The following is an 8,848-nucleotide window of genomic DNA, read 5'->3' as shown; positions in this document are numbered from 1 at the left end:
CGAGCGTCACCAGCACTAGCAAGGCAGTAGCTTGCGCAGTTATCTCCACAGCGGGCAATGTCACAGCCCGACCAACAGCACAAACTACTACCTCAGCCAGGGCCCTGGTGTCCAGGCGGCCGCGCGGCGCTCCTCGTCCTCCTCCGCCGCCGTCCGACGGGCGCCTTGCCCTTCCCGCCGCCCGGCCCTTCCCCGCCCAGCTCCGGGATCACCGGTGGGGCGGGGCGGGCTCCGCCACGTAACCGGCCGCCCGGGACGCAGGGGAGGTGCGGGGGTAGCTCCCTCCCCGGCCCCGAGGGGAGCGCCCCCCGAGCCCCGGAAAAGCAGCCACGAGGCTGCCGGAGCGCAGCCGACGCCGACGGGATCCGACGGCCCCCGAGGCCGCGAGCAGCAGCGTTCCCGCGCTCCGCCCGCCGGGAGCTCCCGGCCGTCTCGCCGAGCTCCCGCCACGTCTCCGGGCACCGCCGCCCGCGCCCTTCCCGCCCCGAGCCCACCGTGGGGGCTGGGCGGCGGCCGGGTCCCTCCCTCCTCCGGCACCACGCTCCCCACACCCGCCGCCGGGCCGGCTCTCCGCGGGGGTGGACGCCGGGGACGCTTCCCGCGGAGGCGCCGCGGTGAGAAACGCGGGCACAGCCCGGACGTCCCCTGGACGTCCCCTGGACCCTCGCAGTAATACCGTGCACCTCGGCCGGAGGCGAGAATAAAGGAACAAAACCCGTCAAACGGGAAGCGGGCGGCGGCGGCGGCTCCGCGCGGACCAGCCCGCCTCGCGCTCCGCGGCTCCAGTGCGCCCAGGCGGACCGTAGAGATGCCTTAAGGAGGCTCGCGCGCGGCTCCGGGCACGTGACCTCCCGGGCCCCGCCCCCGCGCCGCCATCTTACATCCGGGGCCCAGGCGGCGTCCCTCGCCCCGCCTGGGCAAGCCCCGACGTGTCACTAGAAGTCAGCCCCCAAAGCGGGGAACCTCGTTCCACGTCACCCAAGTGCTGAGGCCGCGGGCCATGGCCCCCCACCCGCTTAACGGCACAGAATGAGGCCCCTAACTGCTCCCGGTCTTTGCCCGCAAAGAAAATGGCGGCACTCACCGCCGTCTAAGTGGACACGTTGTATTCTGTGGGGTTTCAAGTTTCCGGCACCTCGTTTCGCATCCGGCGAGGGCACGGCCACTGGCGCCCCGCCCCGCGGCGTGGCCGTCGCTCCCTTCCGCGGGAAAGCAGCCGCGCGGCGCGCTTAGTGCGCAGGCGCCGGGACGTGGGGGCTGCTTTTTTTTTCTTAAAGGCCAAGTTTGGGAGAAGGTCGACTGCCCTCAGCCACGTCCGCTGCCGGCCCAGACAAGTTACTTTTTGCCTCCCATTTAGGAAGTTTTGTCTTAAATTGTTTTAAAGAAAAAGTAAGCAAGGGTTGTCTAAAATTCAGAACGTCCAGTTAAGTTCGAATTGAAGATAAATGAATCGTTTTTTAGTATATGTGTCCCCCCTGTACTACTAATTTAACTGGGTGTCCTGCATTTTTATCTGCGAAATCTGTCAATCCTATTAGTCACCAGGCTCCTGAAAACCAGGCTGCACTTAACAAAAGGAAGGGATGGAGGAATGGGGGAGGGGGCAGGTTCCCACTTGGGACTGACTGTGCGCATTGACTTGGACCCTTTCCTGGAAGCCTGAGGGCTAAGGTGCGGACTCCACAATCTGCCAACGACGCATAAAGGGGCATCCATGTGAAACTCATTTTTGGAAAATATTTCCCCCTTAAACCAGCACAATATAATCCTATGTAATAAAAGGCTAATATGCAAATCGACCAAATGGCAGAACGGCCAGCCGCTATGACGCGCACTGACCACCAGGGGGCAAACACTCAACGCCGGAGCTGCCCCCTGGTGGTCAGTGCACCAGAAGCAGGGCTCACGACTGTCGAGCACAGCGGCGGTGGCAGGAGCCTTTCCCACCTCCACAGCAGCACTACGATGTCAACTGCCGGCTTAGGGAGTGGGCCTAAGCTGTCAGTCAGACATCCCCTAGGGCTCCCGGACTGTGAGAGGGCACAGGCCAGGCTGAGGGACTGCCCCCATCCAGTGCACAGATTTTGTGCACTGGGCTTCTAGTGTTTAATAATAGATCCTCTTGGCCAAGAGCCCTGTTGCAAATTAAAGATTACCTAAGACTGTCTTTTTGTTTCTATTCTACTTGGTATTGGAGACGGAACAGGTTTTTGAAGAACAAGTTTTCAAGTTAAAAAGCATCCTGCCTAACATGTTTCAAAATAAATATGTAATATGCAAATTAAGAAAAAATACATGCCCAGTGACACATCTCATGTTATGCTTATTCATATGAAGGTAGTTTGTCGGGGATGTTGAATCTTTCAACTATTTCCAATTAATATTTATTTTTATGTGTATACAGAACAGTTGAAATTAAATGCTTTATTTGATGAAGCAAAACTCAACTGTGCATCACAATGATGCTTACCACAAAATCTGTAGAAACTTCACCAGCAGTTTCATTATAAATCACACCACCCTGTCCTGGTAAGCAATGATTGGGCGGCCAGGGCACCACCCCTCACTGCTCCTTCACTGCACAGTGGACCACACACTATCCTGCATCATAGCAAATGTCATCTGTCATAGTGGTTCAGATTTTTAAAAGGTCCTTAAACAGTTGTTTGGTCTACAGTATACAGATACATCATAGCAATAAGTTTCCAACATAGTCATGACACTACTTTAATTGTATCAGATTCATTTCCACAATTAACCTGTTTTTGACAGTGCTAACACCAATGCACTCATCATCCAGACACAATGTGCTGTTATCTTTATTTTTCTGTGCCCTTAATTTCCAGAATCTAAGCATCCTCGCCAAATGTGACCACCTGCAGCTAATCAATCCTTCATAGCAGGAAAATTGCAACAGCTTTCTATCTTATAGTCCCTCCACTCCATCTTATAACTGCAAGTTTATCTTCCTTAGTTTCATAATTTACTCCTAAAAATCCTCACTCCAAACTCCTGCCATCTCAAACCTAAACTACTCTGCTTGGCTTTAAAGGAATTTCATGAATGGGCCTCAATTCCTCACTGGTAATCTTGTTTCACACACATACCAAAATGTACTCCCAGTTTCCTCATATTTCAGATATGCCTTGCTCACATTGTCTTTACCTGAAATATCCTGCAATATCCTTTGAAACCATCCAAAATCTACCTTGCCATCAAGGCCCATTCTAAGTTCTGTCTCTACCACTGTTTCTTTTCATTTCTTTATTGATTTTCCTTATTTATATTAACATTAAATATTAAACTGAACCACAGAGGACTAGGCTCAAGTTCTTTATTTTATAATCTCATTTAATCTGTGCTTGTCTTCCACAGTTCTTTGCACATTTACAGTCTTACATTCCTTGCAAAACTGTAAACTCCCTGAGGGCAGAGAGTAACTCAATGCCTAACACCTGATAGGAGCTAAAATGATGACAGGAATACTTATATACAATCTTGTGTTTACTAGCTATATACACCTGAGCACTCCTACTGACTTTTGTCAACAAAGCAAGGACACAATTATGAGCATATAGATTCTTAACCTGCAGTGCTTGTCCCAATAAAACGCAAAAAAAATATATATGAGAAAGTACAGGTTTTTGCCCATCTTTGAATGATATATACCAGAAGTGTATTTTATTTATGTAACACCCACCTAGCAGTTACCATGGGCTAGGGACAGTACTTTATAACACTGCTTTTTAAATCTTAATAAAAAACTATGTGAGTTAAACACTACTATTCACTCCCTTTTACATGAGGAAAGAAAAACAGGTTAACTAACTTGCTATTTTAAACTGTCCTGGACCAATAATAAAAACCCAATACAGCTCTGGATGTCATAGTCATTAGACAAATATCTTCTTCACAGTATTTGAAGTTCTTTGTTCTGTTCAAGTGTATTTGTCTCAACATCTATTCATAGAAATAGTTGTGTAAAAAATAATAAAACATTTTTTCTTTGAGAGATGGAAGTATGGTCTAGTATTGCTATAAACAGGCAGTCTTAAAATACTGGTAAGCCTCACTAAATTAAAAATATATAGGAGTGCTTGTAAAACAAAAGAAATGATTATAAGAATCTAGTCCACTTGAGAACTGTTTTTTACCTGACCTAGAATTTTTTTTTTAAATATATATTTTATTGATTTTTTACAGAGAGGAAGGGAGAGGGGTAGAGAGCTAGAAACATCGATGAGAGAGAAACATCGATCAGCTGCCTCCTGCACAGCCCCTACTGGGAATGTGCCCACAACCAAGGTACATGCCCTTGACCGGAATCGAACCTGGGACCCTTCAGTCCTCAGGCCGACGCTCTATCCACTGAGCCAAACCGGTTAGGGCTGACCTAGAATTTTTTAAGTTCAACGTTTTTTGACCTAGAATTTTTACACAAAGTTCTAAATCTGCTTTCCAAACGGCTGAGATATATTTCATAATGTTCTTCTGTGTTTTTATTTTCACTTTACCTATTAAGTTTCAACAAAGCTCTCAAAAACACACCTTCCTTATTCTATTTTAGAAAAGTTTTCCCCAATTGACAGCATATGTAAACCATCCTAGACATATTTGAATGATTAACTATGAAGTCTGTTAAACAGATTCAATAATGTGGGGTATCACTAATGTGTTGAACCTAATGGGGATGAGAAAGCCAACACAAAGTACATTAAAGAAAAAGTGAGTCATTTATCATATCTGGAAGTAAATTCTCAAAGTGGTTATGATTTTAAGCTATACTGAGAAAACTAGCACTGCTAGGACATAATTTTTAAAAATCTGAAGTCATGCAGAGTGGTAACTGTAAAGCAATTTAAGGATCTATACAATCACAGCTGTAACTATATAGCTTTAAAAATGTTTTTATTGGCCCAAACCGGTTTGGCTCAGTGGATAGAGCGTCGGCCTGCAGACTGAAAGGTCCCGGGTTCGATTCCGGTCAAGGGCATGTACCTGGGTTGTGGGCACATCCCCAATAGGAGATGTGCAGGAGGCAGCTTATCGATGTTTCTAACTCTCTCTATCTCTCTCCCTTCCTCTCTGTAAAAAATCAATAAAATATATTTAAAAAAATGTTTTTATTGATTTCAGAGAGAGGGAGGGAGAGGGAAAGAGAGATAGAAACATTAATAATGAGAATCACCAATAGGCTGCCTCCTGCACACCCTCTACTGGGGATTGAGCCTAAAACCCGGGCATGTGCCCTGACCAGGAATCAAACTGTGACCTCCTGGTTCATAGGTTGACACTTAAGCACTGAACCACTCCGGCCAGGAACTTGCAGTTTTTATGAAAAATCTATCCTAGGCCACAAAGAAAATCTGGGTTTGAGGCCAAGAGGCTTTCATGATTATAATACGTAACTGATACATCTTAACAACATAAAAAGTGCAAAGAGAAATTGTAACAACAGCAGTATTACTTTCAAGAACTGCACTGTGAGCTAAAAAAGAAACTCACCAAATTAGATAAATATATCCAGTCTGACATAAACATCATATGGGTAACTGCTTTAAGAGACAGAAGTTGTATGTTATATGTTAAAATTATGACACAGAAGTAGTAAAAGCTGGAAAGCAAATGCAATTTGCACAGTTGGGTCTGAAGCCTAATATTTTATTTTATTTTGCTAGATAAAAAGACTAAGATTATAATATTATAGCTTTGGAAATGTTCTCATATCTAGTAAACTTCACAGAAAGCAGTTGTTATATTGCAGTCATTACCCAAATACTGGTTTGGTTTTGATCTTTCCTCCACTATTTATCAAATGTTGTATAAAATAAAACAATGTAACTAAATTTGCAGCAACTGAAAATGGAATCAAAACTCAAGGGTACAATAATTTTCTTTTTCTTATCTCACAGTATAATTAGGAATGTTTGAGCTGACCTCTGTAAGCACCAAGCACATGGTTACCAAATACACCCTGGAAAGACCTGAAGAGAATACTGTAACATTCTAGGTCTTCTGTCAAAAGAATACTGTTTTGTAACAGAAAACCAGAAACAGCTGAAATACATGGGCAATATGCTGTGTCATGTCCTCCTATTTAGATCATGTAAGTCTAAAATAACTCAAAGCATCTGCCTGCAAAAACAAACAAAAGGGGGGGGGGGGACTTAATGTAAGCTCATTTCCTTTTTGAGAAAAGTGCTATGATTTCTCAAGCCACATAACAGCAAAGATATGGTTATTCCAAGTTTAGTTGCTGAATTCATAGTTATAGCATCCCATTTTGTGGGCATCCTCACTACTGCATCCTGTGGATTCAGAAAGATAGTAGGAGCTCTAGTCACAAATTATTTTAACTTGACTCTGGTCAGTGTGGTCCAGTTGGATGGGTGTTATCCCATTCACCGAAGGACTGCCAGTTCGATTCCCAGTCAGGACACATGCTTGGGCTGTGGGTTTGATGCCCAGTAGGGGGTGTGCAGGAGGCAGCAGATCAATGTTATGCTCTAATAACAATGTTTCTCTTCTCCCTTCCTCTCTCTAGAAATCAATAAACTTTTATAAATACATACATACATACATACATACATACATACATACATACATATATACATAGGAGAAGGGAAGAAACTGATGCAGGAGAAAGGGGAAGAAAAATATATAGTCAAAGGTCTCAATTAGGATATAGTAATAAATGTATCAAATAACTTGAAGATAACTACCTTAATAATGTTGTAAAAAAAACCTCTAAATTCAAACTGTGTATTTTTTCTCTAAAGAATTAATGAGAACCCATTGTCATCTGTTTTAAAGATTAGAAAACAAAGGCTTTGAAAAGTTAACATGCCTAGCGTTAAATAAGAGGCAGAGTCTCTGTTCCTTGCTGCCTCACAGTCAAGATTAATAAGAATATTTATATTCAACAAAGGAATGACTGCATGCTCCCTTAAAAACAGCCAACACTACCAGTGCATTCAAACTTACTAGATGTAAACATGTAAACATGGATATTTAACTTCTCTGAAATAGTTTTTATATAAATTAAGAAACAGATAAAGTTTCCTTCCCAATCTAGAAATACTTTTTATTCAATTTGAAAGCACTAGTTTACTTGCCAGGATACAAAAATTTTAATTAAAGGTTTCTGAAGTATTAAAACCTGCTTTCCCGTAATATATAAATTGGTAACACACCATGTGTTATAAACTCCCACTCATTCATTCTATGAATGGTAATTTAAATAAAAAAGCACAATTCACTCTAAAAATGTAGATAAATGCAACCCAACAACTCTAAACATAGTTAAAGGCTGGCACTATGCACAAGAGCAGCATATCTGCCAAAATGTCAAATGCATTCAGCATAAATCTAAAGAACATAGTAGGCTGCTGGCAATGCTTTCAGGAGACCATTTTTGTCCACATCTGTGGTCATTTTCTATTAAAAACCAGAAGTTCACAATATTCTTGGCCTGGACATCAATTCATTCCAGGGCTTCTAAATCTCCACTATTAATATCTATAGCAATCACAGGCAGGTGAGTTCCTGAAAGTATTCTGCCTTCGCTAGACAGACTTCACCTACAGCAGTCTTTTTCGAGGATCTGGTTGCCCATCTTAATTATTCTACATTTGAGAAGAATATATGTCATTATATAACTACACTGTCTTTCATTAACATGAGTGTAATAATGACCTCCTCATTAATACTTTTGAGTTGTTTGCTAACACTTCAATAATTTAAGCTCTTTTATTCTGTTTCTCAATGGACCCTTCGGCCAAATGGTTGCCTGGGACCAGTGATTCCAAATTGTGACAATGAACAAAATACTTTCAAGTTCTATTGAGAAAGGACAAATAACCTATTATAATATTAAGTATATGCTATTCTTCAGAATAAAATATATATGTTTAATTGTTCACCTCTTCCTTCTAGTGTAACATAATTTACGGAATATAGCAATAGTTGAATCAATAATCATATAGGGGAAAAACAGGTAAGAAACAATATAGTTGTTAATAAAATTAAAAATGAAATCAAGTAAAAAGTGGGTCTCTCGAAGGCAGACTTTCATGCATTTTTTTTTTTTTTGGCACCTACAAACTCCTAATAAGTAAATGTTACAAATGTATACAGTAAAATTAACAAAACTTTTAGTTATCACTAGTTATAAAGGAGTATAAAATAAGACACTAAAAAATGACCTGTTCTTTAGCAGTGGCGGCATTATAGGAAACTAAAACGTAAACTATTCCAAGTTAAAATTAATTTTTTTTTTATAATGGAAAAACGTCAGAAAAAGATTTTAATCCAAATGTTAGATGTCTGTTGTCCAGCAATCTATATATAAGGCACTGTCCTAGCTGGTTTGGCTCAGTGGATAGATTGTCATCCCTGGGACTGAAGGAATGATTCTGGTCAAGGGCACGTACCTCGGTTGCAGGCTTGATCGCTGGCCCTGGTTGGGGTGTGTGCAGAAGGCAACCAATTGACGTGTATCTCTCACATTAATGTTTCTCTCTATCTCTCCCCCTCCCTTCCACTCACTCTAAAAGTCAATGGAAAAATACTCTTGGGTTAGGATAACAACAACAACAAAAAAAAGGTACTGTCAGTGACAAAAAGTGATTATGTGACACAAAACTCATTGTAGCCCTGGCCGGTTTGGCTCAGTGGATAGAGTATCGGCCTGCGGACTGAAGGGTCCCAGGTTTGATTCCGGTCAAAGGCATGTACCTTGGTTGCAGGCACATCCCCAGTAGGAGGTGTGCAGGATGCAGCTCATCGATGTTTCTCTGTCATTGATGTTTCTAACTCTCTATCCCTCTCCCTTCCTCTCTGCAAAAAA

General features: G+C 42.8%; 1 long non-coding RNA gene across 1 annotated transcript; it reads right to left on the bottom strand.

Moving 5' to 3' along the window:
* Positions 1-2,409: 2,409 nt before the first annotated feature.
* On the bottom strand, positions 2,410-4,904 carry LOC132227856 (uncharacterized). Its single transcript, XR_009451251.1, has 2 exons — positions 4,394-4,904; positions 2,410-4,159 (listed from the first exon to the last, which is right to left on the bottom strand). It is a non-coding gene; the product is annotated as an uncharacterized LOC132227856 (long non-coding RNA).
* Positions 4,905-8,848: the final 3,944 nt, after the last annotated feature.

This window comes from Myotis daubentonii, chromosome 2 (genome assembly GCF_963259705.1).
Source record: "Myotis daubentonii chromosome 2, mMyoDau2.1, whole genome shotgun sequence".
NCBI classification, from domain to species: domain Eukaryota; kingdom Metazoa; phylum Chordata; class Mammalia; order Chiroptera; family Vespertilionidae; genus Myotis; species Myotis daubentonii.
This window is presented reverse-complemented; position numbering and strand designations above follow the sequence as displayed.